Source organism: Chrysochloris asiatica, unplaced genomic scaffold (assembly GCF_000296735.1).
Source record: "Chrysochloris asiatica unplaced genomic scaffold, ChrAsi1.0 scaffold00146, whole genome shotgun sequence".
Lineage (NCBI taxonomy): Eukaryota > Metazoa > Chordata > Mammalia > Afrosoricida > Chrysochloridae > Chrysochloris > Chrysochloris asiatica.
The window spans coordinates 5,611,656-5,626,603 of record NW_006408664.1 but is presented as its reverse complement, the minus strand read 5'-3'; the positions used below and the strand labels follow the sequence as shown (position 1 = coordinate 5,626,603).

General features: G+C 37.5%; 1 pseudogene; it reads right to left on the bottom strand.

The window, feature by feature from the left end:
* Positions 1–4,900: 4,900 nt before the first annotated feature.
* Positions 4,901–7,126, bottom strand: LOC102829880 (annotated as a pseudogene).
* Between the last annotated feature and the right edge of the window lie 7,822 nt (positions 7,127–14,948).

Sequence of the window (14,948 nt, the reverse complement as noted above, 5' to 3'; positions counted from 1 at the left end):
CCACAGATAACCCCTGAATATGCCCCCAAAACAAGCAGATGACCATATCAGCACATGTCCAGAAATGAGGTAAAGTGACTGAGACAAATGAGCTGGAAGTAGACCTACACTCCATACTGGAAGATGAGCAGGCTTTGGAAATGCCTGAGAAGGAATTCAAAAAAATGATTATAAAATGTATCAAAACACTATACAATGGAGTTGAGAAAATTAGGAAGAAGTCAGGAAAACACTACAGCAACAATAAAATAAAATTGACAGAGCATTGGAAGCAATCCAGAACTTACAGAAAGAGGTCCAAATGATTAATAATAGAATATCAGAAATTGACAATACACAGAAAGGGCAAAGGAGTAGAATTGCAGAGATAGAAGCCAGAACTAGTGAGCTAGAAGATAAAGCTCTCAACACTACTAAGATAGAAGAGCAAACACAAAAAAGAATTTTAAAAAAAAATCTGAAGAAGGCTTAAGATTCCTGTTGGATAACGTGAAGAGGAGTAACAAGAATTATCGGTGTTCCACAACAGGAAGAATCACACAAGTCCACAGAGGAGATAGTTGAAGAGCTTCTGGAAGAAAATTACCTAACATCCTGAAATGTGAAAACATAAGCATTCAAGAAGCTCAATGAACACCAGGAAGGATAGACCCTAAAAGACAATCACCGAGACATACAATAATCAAGCTTTCCAAAATCAAAGACAAGGACAGAGCCTGAAAGCAGCTAGGGAAAAGAGTAGTTTGACATACAAAGGCAAGCAAATCAGCTTAAGCTCAGATCTCTCAACAGAAACCATACATACAAGAAGGCAATGGGGAGGCATATGAAACCCTAAAAGAAAATCCTAGAGTTCAGCTTCAGAGGAAAGTTCTCCTCTTGTAGAGGGCAAGGAAGCACTTCAGATCTTCCATAAGAGGAAGGTTGTTGTTGTTAAGTGCTGTTGCATTGGTTGTGACTCATAGCGACCTGTATAGGTAGGATTTCTGAGGAGAAGCTGGTGTGCTTGAACCACAAACCTTGTGGTTCAAACTGACTTTGCAGTCCAATGCATTAGCCTGCAGGTACTTTTAGAAATGCCTTTTAGAACTTTTGCCGGCAGCTTTGCAGACAGACAGTTGCCTGGTGGCATAGATTCGTGCTGCTTACTGGTGAAGGGAAAAGTGTGTTTCTCTCTTGTTCCTCACGCTTCCCTGGTGGCAAACCCCCACCTTTGTATACTACAAGACCAGCTCCTGCTGTCCAGGATTTCAGAACTGCATTATTATGGACCGTGTCAGAATGATGTGAGTGCCTGCTGTATCATCTTGGTGCCTGGATTCTTATGAGTTCTGCTCCAGACATACAGAGCTCACAGAGCCACCAGGTCACACTTGATGATCAGGAGCCATTATGGCTGGCCACCTTGCCCATGCTGGCCATCTGTACCTGACAGATAATGCCTAGGTTTAGAAGAACTTGATCTAGGGTTGGGAATGCTGTCATCTAATCCTTCCCAAATGGACCTCATGAGGTCCTTGGCTGGAAGAAGCCCCTCCCCCCCCCCAGAGTTTTCTTCTTTCTGGGTCCAGCACCTGCAATGTGTTTTTTTAAAAACTTTTTTTTTTGTGAATTGAGTGAAGATTTATGGAGCAGATCATTGGTTTTACATTCAACAAACTATACACTGCTTCGCTCCAACCATGTACTAACAGTTAACAGTATTTACATCTATTCACTCTAAGGATTGCATTACTCCCTGTGTCTCTGGCTACCTTCAGCTTTCCTCTGCTAACATCCCTCTTGTTGTATATTGCCTGTCCTGTCATCCATGTGTCTACCCTCTAGTCCATATGTAATTCACCCCCACCCCCACCTTATCAACAAAACTTTTTTTTTTAACTTTTTATATTGCAACCTTGGTGTCCTTCGATGTCTAGCATTTTGTGATTGATTAATGTCAGTAAGCATAACGTCCTCAAGGTTCAATGTTGTGACGTGTTTCACATATTCATCATTATTTTCCACATTTCATAGTATCCCATTACTTGTATGTACCAAAGTTTATTTAACCATTCTTTTATTGATGGGCATTTAGGCTGTCACCATCTTTTTAATATGTCTCTTGTAGATAGCGTATTGAAGGATCCTGATTTCTTATCCATTCTGCTCTCTTGTCTCTTGACTGGTATGTTTATCCTTTTACATTCAGTGTAATTATTAACAGGTATGAATTGGTTGTTGTCATTTTTATGTGTTTGTTTGTTTGTTTTGTGTGTGTGTGTGTGTGTGTGTGGTGTTGCTGTAGTCTTTGTTGCACATAATTTTCTATGCCAAGTTCATTTTGTTTGTGGGTTTTGTTGTCATTTTCATTTCTGCTGTGTTAATGTTTACTAAACCTTTCTGATTTTCCTCTTTTTACATTCTGATGTGCAGGTGTATTTTGTTCTTTGAGGTTACCCTGTAATTTATTAAAAATTCCCCTGCTTAAAACAGTTTGTTTTCTCTTGAAATATACTTGATTTCCTAACCATTTGGTAGTTCTGTATCTAGTTCTGTTCTGCTGTTGTTGGTTCTTATGCTAAAAATACCCATTAGCCTTTTTTGAAAAGTTGTTCTGGTCATTACAAATTCCTTTAATTTCTGTTTATTAGGAAATGTCCTAATTTCACCATCGTATTTGAGGGACAGCTTTGCTGGATATATGATTTTTGGTTGGCAATCTTTTTCTTTCAAATTTTTGTATATATCACTCCATTGCCTTCTTCCCTACATGGTTTCCGCTGAGAAATCAAAGTTTAGTCTTATTGATTCTCCTTTGTAGGAGCTTTCATTTTTCCTGAGCTACTCTCAGTATTCTTTTCATGTCTTTGATTTTCGAAAGTTTGATATGCTGTGGCTTAGTGATTTTTTTATGGGATCTATCTTGTTTGGAGTTCATTCAGCTTCTTTTCTTATCTTATTATCTTTCATGATGTTAGGGACATTTTCTTTCAGCAACTCTTCGACAGTGTTCTCTGTGCTTGTCTCTGTTCTGGAATTCCAATCACCAGCAAAATTTTCCTCTTCATGGTATCCCATATAATTCAGACTTTCTTCAGAGTTTTTCTTTCATTTTTCTGATGGTTCTAGAATACTAATATTGAAAGATTTATCTTCAAGTTCACTAATTCAAGCTTCCATTGTTTCACATCTACTCCTTTGCCCTTTTAATGTATTGTCCATATTTGAGATTTTAACATTAATCTTCTAGTTTTCTAATTGCAGGTTTTGTATTGTTCTAAAATTTGTATTTATTTTGTCAGTTTGTTCTTGTAGTGTTTTCCTGAATTAATCTAAAATTTTTATTGTGTTCTCCTTGCTTTCTTCTATCTTTCTATTGATCTTTTGAAGGTACCTAATTATCATTCTTTTGAATTATTTTTAAGTTAGTTCTGTTATCTTTTATTCCTCACGAACATCTTCTGGCTCAGCGTCTTGGTAATTTGTTTGAGCCATTCTCTCTTGTTTCATGTGAGATAAATTGTTGTCTCTGGGGCATTGTGAGGTTGTCACATTTGAAAAAACTAACTGTGCAGTTGTTGGACCTACAGGGATGAAATCCCTGGGAACTCCAGCAATTCAATGAGTTCATGAAGTGGTTGTGGAAAGGATGTGATAGCAGAGTTCCTGGCCCTATATGGAGTTCCTATTTGCTTCAGTGTTACCTATGTTCAGAACACTCAACCAGGAAGCAGGTCATGGGGGCCTTTGATGGAGCTGGTTTCAGTGGCTGTTAAGATCACAGGGAAGTTGGGGCAGGGTGACTGGTTAAATGCTGGTCCAGTGGCTCTGTGAGTTTTGTAGGCCTAGAGCCAAGCCCATCTGAACCCAGACAGCACATCATGCTGGCATGGCTCCCAACCAAGTTTCCAAATTCCTGGAGATCAGGGTCTGCACTGGGCGTGGATGAAGGTAGTATTGGCCACTTCTGATCATTAAGGCATTATGGGGGGAAAGAATAAATCACACCTTTTCTGTCACCTGTATAAATGCCAGGCATTCATTCCTCTGCTGCAAAGCTGCTAATAGGGTGGTTGAGCATCATCTGGCCTGCTGTTAGACAGTCAGTCTCCCTTCTCACCATCCCAATTTAGCCTCTGCTCTCAGAAAGCACTTCATTTACCTCTCTAACCTTTCTTCTGAAGTTCAGGGGCCCAGAATCTTCATCTGTGTCCATTTTATTTTGTCTCTCGTATCTTTGTTTTGGAGGGTACATGTAGTACATCTGCCTATTCTGCCATCTTACTTGAAGTCTTATTTCATTGTTTTTGTTTATTCTTTCTTCTTCTTACTCCCTTTCCTTTCCCTTGCTTTTTACTTTTGCTTTCATTTTTTCTTCATTTCTTCTGTTTCTCTTTTTCCCTCCTCTTCTTTGTTACCCTCTTGAACCCTTTTTTCTTTTTTACCCTCTTGAACCTTCTTTTTTACCCTGTAGTCTCTTTTCTCTTTTAATCTTTCCTTTCTCAGTTTTTTTGTTTTTTTGTTTTTTTTTTTTGGTGTGTGTGTGTGTTTCTTTTCATTTGCTCTTTTATTTTTCTTTTCTGTAACTTATTTTTACAATTATGTATTTATAATAAAGTAATAATAAAATTGGTAATGTTCAAATACATTTATTTACTCAATAACTTTGTAGTTGATATAACAGAAGATCATTTTAACAAAAAAAAATCATGATTAATAAAAAATTGTGGTGTACATGTACTTAGCAATTTAAAAAAAAGACTCATTTACAAGTTGAGGAACCAAGGTAGGCTTTTCATTAATGTGTAGGCTTTAGAACAACATTACATAGTATTATCCTAATAAAGATGGATTTCCTAGTAACTCAAGTATCCAGTGAAATATACAGAAATACTATTTTCTTTTTTTCTTCAATTCTTCAATTGTATTCAGAAAATCTAATGTGCTTACTTGCTTAGTGAGTCTTTGCCAGTCTAACCTTTTCAGCTTTGGTAATTAACTTTTCAGTGCCTCTTTTCTTTTCTCTAGGCTGATTCAACTTGGCTTGTCTGTCTACCAAAATCTTCTGCCAGTACCTCTGTTCATGATCACCAGAAGGGACCTCGAATTTCCATTATATTTCTTTTTAATTTTTGTGCATGCATCTGTCACTGCTTGAGCAGCTTTGGGAGTCTTACATCTTTCATGGTATTCTGTATCTCCTTCTAGCAAGTCAACATAGACAATTTATGAGATCACTGCCAAAGTATCCTGAACTTGTTTCCTGCCTGATAGGTTTCAGCACTAATGATCTTCACAATCACTCCACTCACAAACTGTGGCCCCATCGAATTAACTTCCTGGGGGCGACATTCTTCACTGTTGATTTTTTCATTTTTCATTCCAAACTTATTAGGTTCTCCGTGGTCTATTTCCATTTCTGACCCTGATATTATTTGGGAGATTATTTTTTGTTTTGTTTTTTAAAGAAGCCATGTTGGCTTTTTGTAGAGCTAACTACTCCTTTTTCAAATCCACCCATTCACTCTTTGATAGTACTCTTAATGGTATAACCTCTTCTCCCATTTTATGTCTATGTTTTTTCTTGTGCTTCTTATTTGCTTTTAAAAGAGATGCATCTTGGTGACCATGTTGGTCACTGATAGGGTAAATGGGGGAAAACAGCAATGAAGTTATGAGCTAAGTCTGACCACTTTCATTAGACTCTAGTGATTCTTTGAAAGTTTAAAGAAACTTGACCAAAAGACAGTACAAAAACACTGGCACTTGAATGTTGAATGTCACTGTATACACGAAATTATATATTTTAGGGTAGTGTGAGCTTTTAATGTTAAGTCATATTAAACTCTTAAGTCAAATTAAGTAGACCCAGCATTGGCAGTGTAGCCATAACTTTCTGATGTTAGTAAAAACAAAATTGGTGACTTGAAATTAAAACATGCCAAGGTTTTGATACACTTGTCTTAAGATATTAATGAAACTCTTCAAAACACTGATATGAAGTGTCCAAATTCTCAGATGTTTTTTGCGTGAGTTTTGTTTAGTTGTGTGGGGTTTTTTGTTTTTTTTGTTTTTCAGTGAATGTCTGGCACATTGCAATCCTCAAACATGTGGTTATCTTTGTTGTATTGGCATAATCAGTGACTTGAACCCAGATTGAGACCTTGTTGGCCAGCAGTGTGGCAGGACCTGGGGACTCCTGGGTCCAGAGACTGTGACATAGCCACAGAGAACTACAACAGAGAATGAAGCATCCAGCTGATATGAAGTGAGGGAAGATGCACAAGAACACCCATACTTGAAGATGGTACCCACTTGACCTGGCTTCAATGGCTGAATGGTCAGAACTCGACTAGAGGCAGAAAGAAGAGGGGGAAAAAAGAGTAATCTGCTACAATTTGATGAATTTGACCTATACTTATGGATGTGATAGCTCAAAAGAGGGAACAAATCTTTACCGCAAGGATCATTTCCACCCCCTCGGTACACAGGGTTGACAGAGATGGGCAACTTAGACATTGGCTACCCAAAAGAGGGGAGGGGCTACAAAGGCAAGAAGTGACTGGCTTAAAAGCTTTCAAGAGGCAGCCTAGTTCCAGAGGGTGTGGAAGAAGGTAGAATCTCCACTGAGTGTTTTCCAATCTGTTGGGATAGGGCTGATGAAAGGATATGGGGATAAGACTCTTGTGGTACAATAGTGAATAATTGCTGTCAGGACTGACTGTGAGGGTTGCAAATGTAAAGGTAGATATTTTGTAACAAAGGGAGGGTAGTGCTTGATTTTGCAGTCTGGTAGTGGAGGTCCCTGAGACCATCAAGGGAGAAGAGTGGAGTGTGGGACCCTATCCAGAGAAGTAGTGACTGTGACTCCAGAGATGATGATGTGGAGAGATGGAGCAGCTGAGAACTCTGGACTCAGGGAGGGAGAGGGTCTGTGTGTTGACAGCCGGGGGGCAGGCCTGTGGGGTGTACCCTTTGGTTGTTTGATGATGCATGGAGGGGATTGTAATCATTGCAATGAAATGAATTATGATAGGATGAATGTAAAGCTTGCGTTCTCCCATGTAAACTATCACATAGTTCACAATAAAAACTTCAAAAGAAATCCGTCTTTATCTCCTGTATCCTTTTCCTCTTCTGTGGTGACTTCATTATTTACTTGGAAAACCTCTTGAAGAGCTTCCTTTTTTAATGTTTTCTTTTTGAGCTTTTTCTTTCTTTCACTTTAAATGTGGAAGCTAGGCATTCTGCATTTGTGAAGTGCCTTCTCTTCCTCTTTCCAGTTTTTACTTCAAGTACGTTTTTGACATTTCAGTCTTTTCTCATTTTTTCTTTTTCTTTTTGCGTGGCTTTTGGGTTTCAGTTATTTCTACTTCAAACCCCTTAGATATTGTCCTGGATTTTTTTAGTTTGCCGAAATTCTCATTATTTGTGACCTTATTTGCCTCTGAGTCCTGGGCATAAGCTTCCTTCTTCACATGACCTTACTTCTTTTTTTTCTTTTTCTTTTCTTCAGGTACGTTTAGAGATGAAATGGGTTTATTTTTCACTGCCTTAAGAAATATCCTAGGTTTTCTTAGTGCTTTTTCTGGTGGATTGTTAAAAAACTCAATAGCTTTTGCTGCTGGTTCTTTTGTTTAAAAGTTCACAAAGGCAAGTCCCTTTGGATCTCCAGTAGATTTATAATGTGGGATGCTTATATAAACAACATTGCCACATTTCCCAAATATTCTTTCAATCCAGCTGTGATGAACATTTTGGGGAAGTAATTCCACATACACAGTCCACGCATCTTCATCCTTTGGTCTTTCACCTAGAGGCTTTTTTCTTTGGATCTTGGTGCCATCTAAATCCAACTCTACAACAGCTGAACTTTTAGATACCCTGATAATTAATTTTCCATCCATGGTAAAAAAATCTTATTTTGTTAAATGACACAGAAGTGATATATCAAAATAGCCATCTCTAGATTTTTCTATATGTTCTCTCAGAAATCTATCCTTGTGCAGATGGGCATCTCCAAACCAGAAATCTACTTGCTTAGCAATATCAGCAAGCACCTGTTTAACTGGAGACCTTTTCTTTTTTTATACATCTTCTTTTCTTTTGCTTTCCTCTTCCATTTACTTGTCTTGGATTTCATTTTCAGTCTCCATTCTTAGTTGAATTCCCCATACACAGGATCAGAAATTGCGTCCTTTAGCCCTTGCTACCATCCAATCCTTTATAACTCTATTTGCTGTTCTCAGATATATTCTTTTTCACTGGTTGTTGCATGTTCTGCTTTTTCATTGATGTTTGCTTACTTGTTTGTTTTGTTTTCTTCTCCGTGTGTGTTCTCTTTTTGTCCCACCTGACAGGAGACAGAAAACATACTGAATACAACTGTATCCTCTGCAGTTCCACCCACTAGATAAGAGACAATACCAGATCCTGTGCCACCTGATCAACAATAGACAGCAGATAACATCAATCAAACCCACCACAAATTTAGCCTCATGAATGGTGAACAGAGAACTGTGCACATTTTCCTATTCTCTAATCACACTGAACAGGAGGTAAGGGGTGAGAGCAACATACAATCACCAATATACAACACACAATATCACCACTGTGTCTCAGAGACAATAGACAATTTCAGTTCATATAAAGTAAAAATAGAGTAACTTAAAACAATGTCTAAGATACAGAGCCAAAAATATGTTTCTGAGGAAAAAAAGAAATGGAACTACCTGAGAAGTAAGTCAGAAGAGTGATATTTAGATACATCCAGTGGACTGAGAGAAAAATCAAGTGAAGCAAGAAGAACACAGGAAAAGCTTTATAAAATAAATGAAAAACTGGAAACAATACAAAACCTGCAAAAAGAAATCCAGAAGATTAATATTAAGGTACTGAAATGGACAAATATGAAAAGAAAATGGAGTAGATTTGAATCAATGGAAGCCTGAATTAGTGATGATTAAAGATAAATCTCCTGAGCAGAGAGTGGGACCCTACTCAGAGAAGCAGTGATGCCTGAAATGGAGCCAGAGATGATGACATGGAGTGATGGAGCAGCTGGAGACCTGGGGAGTACGGGGGAAGGATTGCATGGAGGGGATTGTAACCATAGCAATGAGATGATATACAATAGAATGAATGTAAAACTAATGTTCTCCCATGTAAACTATCACATAATTCACAATAAAACATTAAAAAAAAAAAAAGATAGGTCTCCCAATACTATTAGGCTGAAGAAAGCCTAAGATTTATGTAGACACCATTAAGAGGAATAATTTAAGGGTAGTTTGAATTCCAGAACAGGAAGAGACAATAAAAAGCACAGAGAAAAATGTCAAATAGTTGTTAGAAGTAAACTTCCCAATATCATGAGAGATAAAAAGATAGCCATCAAGAAACTGATCAAACCCCAAACAGGATAGTCCTCAGAAGAAAATCACCAAGATATAGCATAATCAATCATTCTAAAAGTAAATACAAGCAAACAATCCTGAGAGCAACTTGAGAAAATTGAAAAGTTACCTACAAAGGAGAAGCAATAAGATTAAGCTCTGATTTCTCAGCAGAAGCCAGGTAGGCAAGAAGGCAATAGAAATACTTATACAAAACTCTGAAAAAAAAAATTTCCAACCAAGAATCATATATCCAATAAAGCTATCCATCAAATATAATGGGAAAAAATAAGACATTTCCAAATAAACAGAAATGAAAGGAAACACCAAGTTTTCAAAAACTACTAAAGAGTGTTCTTTGAACTAAGAAACAGCAACAATAGACAAAAGTCTGAGACTAATATAAATAACAGCACCGTTCATAATTCAATCCAGATATACAAGTATTTAAAGTAAAACAAACCTACAAGACTAAAAATAGGGAGCAAGAAATATCAATTTATAATGAAGAAAACTACAAAGTAAAAAGGAATAATGTAGATACATAACTTCCAAATGTGGAGGAAGTCAAGTAAATTTCAAGATAAAACAGACTGGACTTCCAGTTTTGGAGGCTGCAGAAGCAGAGCCAGGTAGGACAGGCTCTATGGGGGAGGGACTGAAAACCCAGAGAAGCTGCTTTCATGGAACAGCACCAGAGCTCTGGATCAAGCACAAGGTGCAGGGCGTCAGTTTCCAGCACCCACTGGTGGAAAAATCACTGTATAAAGGAAAATATTGTGATTTAGGAATACATCAGGACACAGGACTCCCTCTGTGGCCACCCCGCCTGGGCTGAGTTCAGAGGGTGGGACCACAGCCAGACCTACACAGTGAACCAAAGCTAAAATCAGTGCAGCAACATTTGCAAAAGGAGTTGTGGGAGGATTCTACACAGTTTTTCCTCCTTTTCCCTGTCACACCTTCTCAACTCAGCCCAGATACCTTCAGGCAGGTGGACACGCACCCCTAAGAGGGTCCAGCATTGAACCCACAGTTTCCCCCCAGCACAGATAGGAAGATCCCCATTGGTCCAATGGGCTGAATCTTTGGCAGCTGCTTATGACATCTGACTCTGGGACCCAGCCCTAAAGTTAACTTATGCAGGACCCTTTAACCCCTGTTGTTCCATCAAGAAAAAAGCATGTCTGGCCAGACAGATAAACTGTATGAACACTCTGTAAAACTCCAACATAAAAGGACACAAAGATTTCGAGAATTACACTGTGCACACGCAGATACCTATCAGACTTTCATCGACAAAAATAATAGACAATCTTTCTCTCATTAACTTCTCAATATCTATCTGTGCACCTCTAGGGTGGTGACTAGAGGAAGGGCCTGAGTGAGTGGACACCCCCACCCACTGCTGGAGGTTTCTATGGTGCATGCAGAATACCTGTGCAGCAAAGGCAACTGGCCAGTCAGCTATGGTTTTATTTTGTTTTAGAGTGGTGGTTTTTGTCTCTGCTTTTATATTGCTTTTGTTTTTGGTCCTTTTGATCACGCTTTTTTCCTGGAGGTGGGAGCTATTTCTCCCTATGTTACTCAAGAAGAGACAGCAATCGTGGCCATATAGCCAAGCTACAAACATACCCCATAATAGTCCACCATTAAGACAAGAGCCAATAACAGCTGCTAGGCATTACAGGCAAAAAGGGAAGCCTATCTCCTGATCATATCCACCAGAAGACACTTGGTAAGCTTAGCAACACAGCAACAAACATCCATTTAAGCATTAAAAATCCACCTAACTACAGAAATTGACAAAGATAACACAAGAAAAGATCTAAAAACATGTCCCAAAACAGAAAAGAGTAACTAAGACAAATGAGCTAAAGGCAGACAAAGGCTTTCCAGAAGAGGAAGAGCAGGCTTTGGATTTGCCTAAGAAGGAATTCAGAAGAATGATAAGGAAACAAATTCAAATGCTACGAAAATGGATGGAGGAAAATGAGGAAAAAGTCAGGAAAGTACTATAGGAGCAATAAAAAAAAATTGATACAGCATTGGAAACAATTCAAAACCTGCAAAAAGAGGTCCAGATGATTAATAATAAAAGATCAGAAATGGACAACTCACTGAAAGGGGAAAGGAGCAGAAGTGAAGAGATGGAAGCCAGAACCAGTGAGCTAGAAGACAAATCTCTTAACACGGCTAAGATAGAAGATCAAGCAGAAAAAAAATCTGAAGAGAGTCTAAGATTCATGTTGGATAACAAGAAGAAGAATAACAAGAATTATTGGCATTCAGAACAGGAAGAATCAGAGAAGTCCACAGAGGAGATAGTTGAAGAGATTCTGGAAGATAATTTCCCTAACATCTTGAAGGATGAGAAGATAAACATTCAAGAAGCTGAATGTACCCCTGGAAGGATAGACTCCAAAAGAAAATCACCAAGACTTATAATAATTCAAGCTGTCCAAAATCAAAGACAAGGAGAGAATCCTAAAAGCAGCCAGGGAAAAGAGAAGTGTTACTTATAAAGGCAAGCAAATCAGATTAAGCTTTGACTTCTCAGCAGAAACCATACAGGCAAGAAGGCAATGAGGAGACATATACAAAACCCTAAAAGAAAAAAACTGGCAATCAAGAATTGTCCATCCAGAAAAACTGTCGCTCAAATATGATGGTGCAATCAAAACATTCCAGGATAAGTAGAAGCTAAGAGATGTTGTCAAAGCCAATCCAGCACTTCAAAACATCCTAAAGGGAGTTCTTTGAACTGAAAACCAACAAGAACAGAAAACAACTAGAGATTGACCGATGTGGCAACACCACCTGATACTCAGATGACAGATAGCAGAGTCCAGAACAGAATAAAATTACAACAATGAATTCAAAGAAGCTGAAAGGTCAACTGAAGATCAAAATAATAGCAATATCAAGGAAGGGGAAAATATAGGAACAGAGATCCAGGTGACAAGGAGGTCAGGTATACTACAGGATACAATAGACTGTCTTAAATGCAGGGAAAGGTTAATAGACTATAGGGTAACCCCAAAGAAAGTTAATACTTCACAACTTACCATTAATACTTCACAACTTACCATGAAAATGAATATTCAAGCAGAACAAGAAAACATGAAAACTAAGAAGAAATTGACAAGAAATAGCACAAAAAACACAAACTCAGCACAAGAAGGAATGCAGAACAAAGGAATTAATAGCAATACCAAAAAATTAACAAAATGGCAACAATTAATTCATACCTATCAATAATTACATTGAACATCAATGCACCAGTGAAGAGACAGAGAGTGGCAGAATAGATAAGAAAAGAAAACCCTTCAATATGCTACCTTCAAGAGACACACCTTACACACGAAGACAAAGACAGACTAAAAGTTAAAGGAAAAAAATATACCAAGCTTGCTGCAATAATAAACAAGCAGGAGTGGCAATGCTAATCTCTGATAAAGTAGACTTTAAGAAAAAAACAGCATAAGAGATAGAAGGACACTATCTCATGATCAAAAGGTTAATTGAGCAAGACGTCATAATCATAATAAATACCTATGCTCCCAAGCACCAAGATATATGAAGCAAACCCTACTAGAATTGAAGAAAGAAATAGATAAATCTACAATTATAGTGGGAGATTTTAATATGCCACTGTCAAAAAGAAACAGACCAACTAGAAAGAAACTTGACAAAGTTACAAAGGAACTAAACATCACAATCAACCAGCTTGACCTCATAGATGTGTACAGAGCATTCAACCCAGCAACAGCACAATACAAATTCTTTTCCAGTGCACAATCCAAATTCTGGAACATTCTCCAGAATTGACCATGTGTTATGTCACAAACCAAGCCTCCATAAAATTGCAAACATCAAAATAGTACAAAGCATTTTTTCAGACCATAATGCTATAAAACTAGAAATCAACAATAAGAAGACTAAGGAAATAAAGTCAAATACATGGAAACTGAATAACACCCTTATGAAAACCTACTGGGTAAAAGAAGAAATTAAACATGAATTCACAAAGTTCCTAGAAACAAACAAGAATGAAAACACAACATACCAAAATTTTTGGGACTCAGTGAAAGCGGTTTTGAGAGGACAATTTATTGTGATAAATGTGCACATCCAAAAAGAAGAAAGAACCAAAATTAACACATTAACACAGCATCTACAACAATTAGAAACAGACCAACAAAGAGAACCTATAGTCACCAAAAGAAAAGAAATAATAAAGATAAGATCAGAAATAAATGAGATGGAAAACAGAAAAACTATAGAAAGAATCAACAGGACAAGAAGATGGTTCTTTAAAAGGATTAATCAAATTGACAAACCACTGGCAAACCTAACAAAAGAAAAGAGAGAGAAGACACAAATAACTCACATTAGAAACCACATGGGTGATGTCACAACGGAAACAAACAAAATCAAAAGGATGACAGAATACTATGAAGAGTTGTACTCCAACAAATTCGAAAACTTAGAAGAGATGGATACAGTTTTAGAAAAATATGACCTACCTTACACAGAGTGAAGTAGAAAACTTGAACAGACTCAAAACAAAGAAGAAATGGATCAGGTCATCAAAAAACTTCCAACCAAAAGAAGTTCAGGCTCAGATGGCTTCCCAGGTGAGTTCTACCAAACATTCAGGGAAGAGCTGTCACACCAATTCTACTCAAATTATTCCAGAAGATAAAGGAGGATGGAAACTTCCTAATACAGTTTATGGACCAAGCATAACCCTCATACCAAAACCAGGGAAGGACATCACTAAGAAAGAAAATTATAGACCAATATCCCTCATGAACATAGACAAAAATTCTCAACAAAATCCTAGCCAACAGAATCCAGCAACACATCAAAAAGATAATACATCATGACCAAGTGGATTTCATAAAAGGGATGCAAGGATGGTTCAATATTAGAAAAACAATCAATATAATCCACCATATAAATAAGAAAAAGGAAAAGAATCACATGATCATATCAATTGAAGCAGAAAAGGCATTTGATAAAATCCAACATCCATTCCTGACAAAAACACTCAACAAAGTAGGAATTGAAGGGAAATTCCTCAACATAATTAAGAGCATATATATAAAACCAACAGCTTACATTGCTCTCAATAGAGAGAATATGATAGCCTTCCTTCTGTGAATGTTAACCAGACAAGGATATCTTTTGTCACCATTCCTATTCAATATTGTTTTGGAAGTCTTAGCAAGAGCTATATGGCAAGATATGGAAATTATAGGCATTCAAATTGCCAAAGAGCAAATAAAACTCTATTTGCAGACAATATGATCCTATACATAGAAAACCCCAAAGACTCAATAAAAACACTACTAGACCTCATGGGAAGATTCAGCAAAGTGGCAGGGTATAAGATCAACATACAAAAATCAGTTGGATTCCTCTATAGTAACAATGATAGTGCTGAAAAGGACATTAGGAAAGCAATACAATTTACAATAGCCACCCAAAGGGTGAAATATCTAGGAATAAATGTAACCAGAGAAACAAAGGACCTATACAAAGAAAACTACAAAACACTATTAC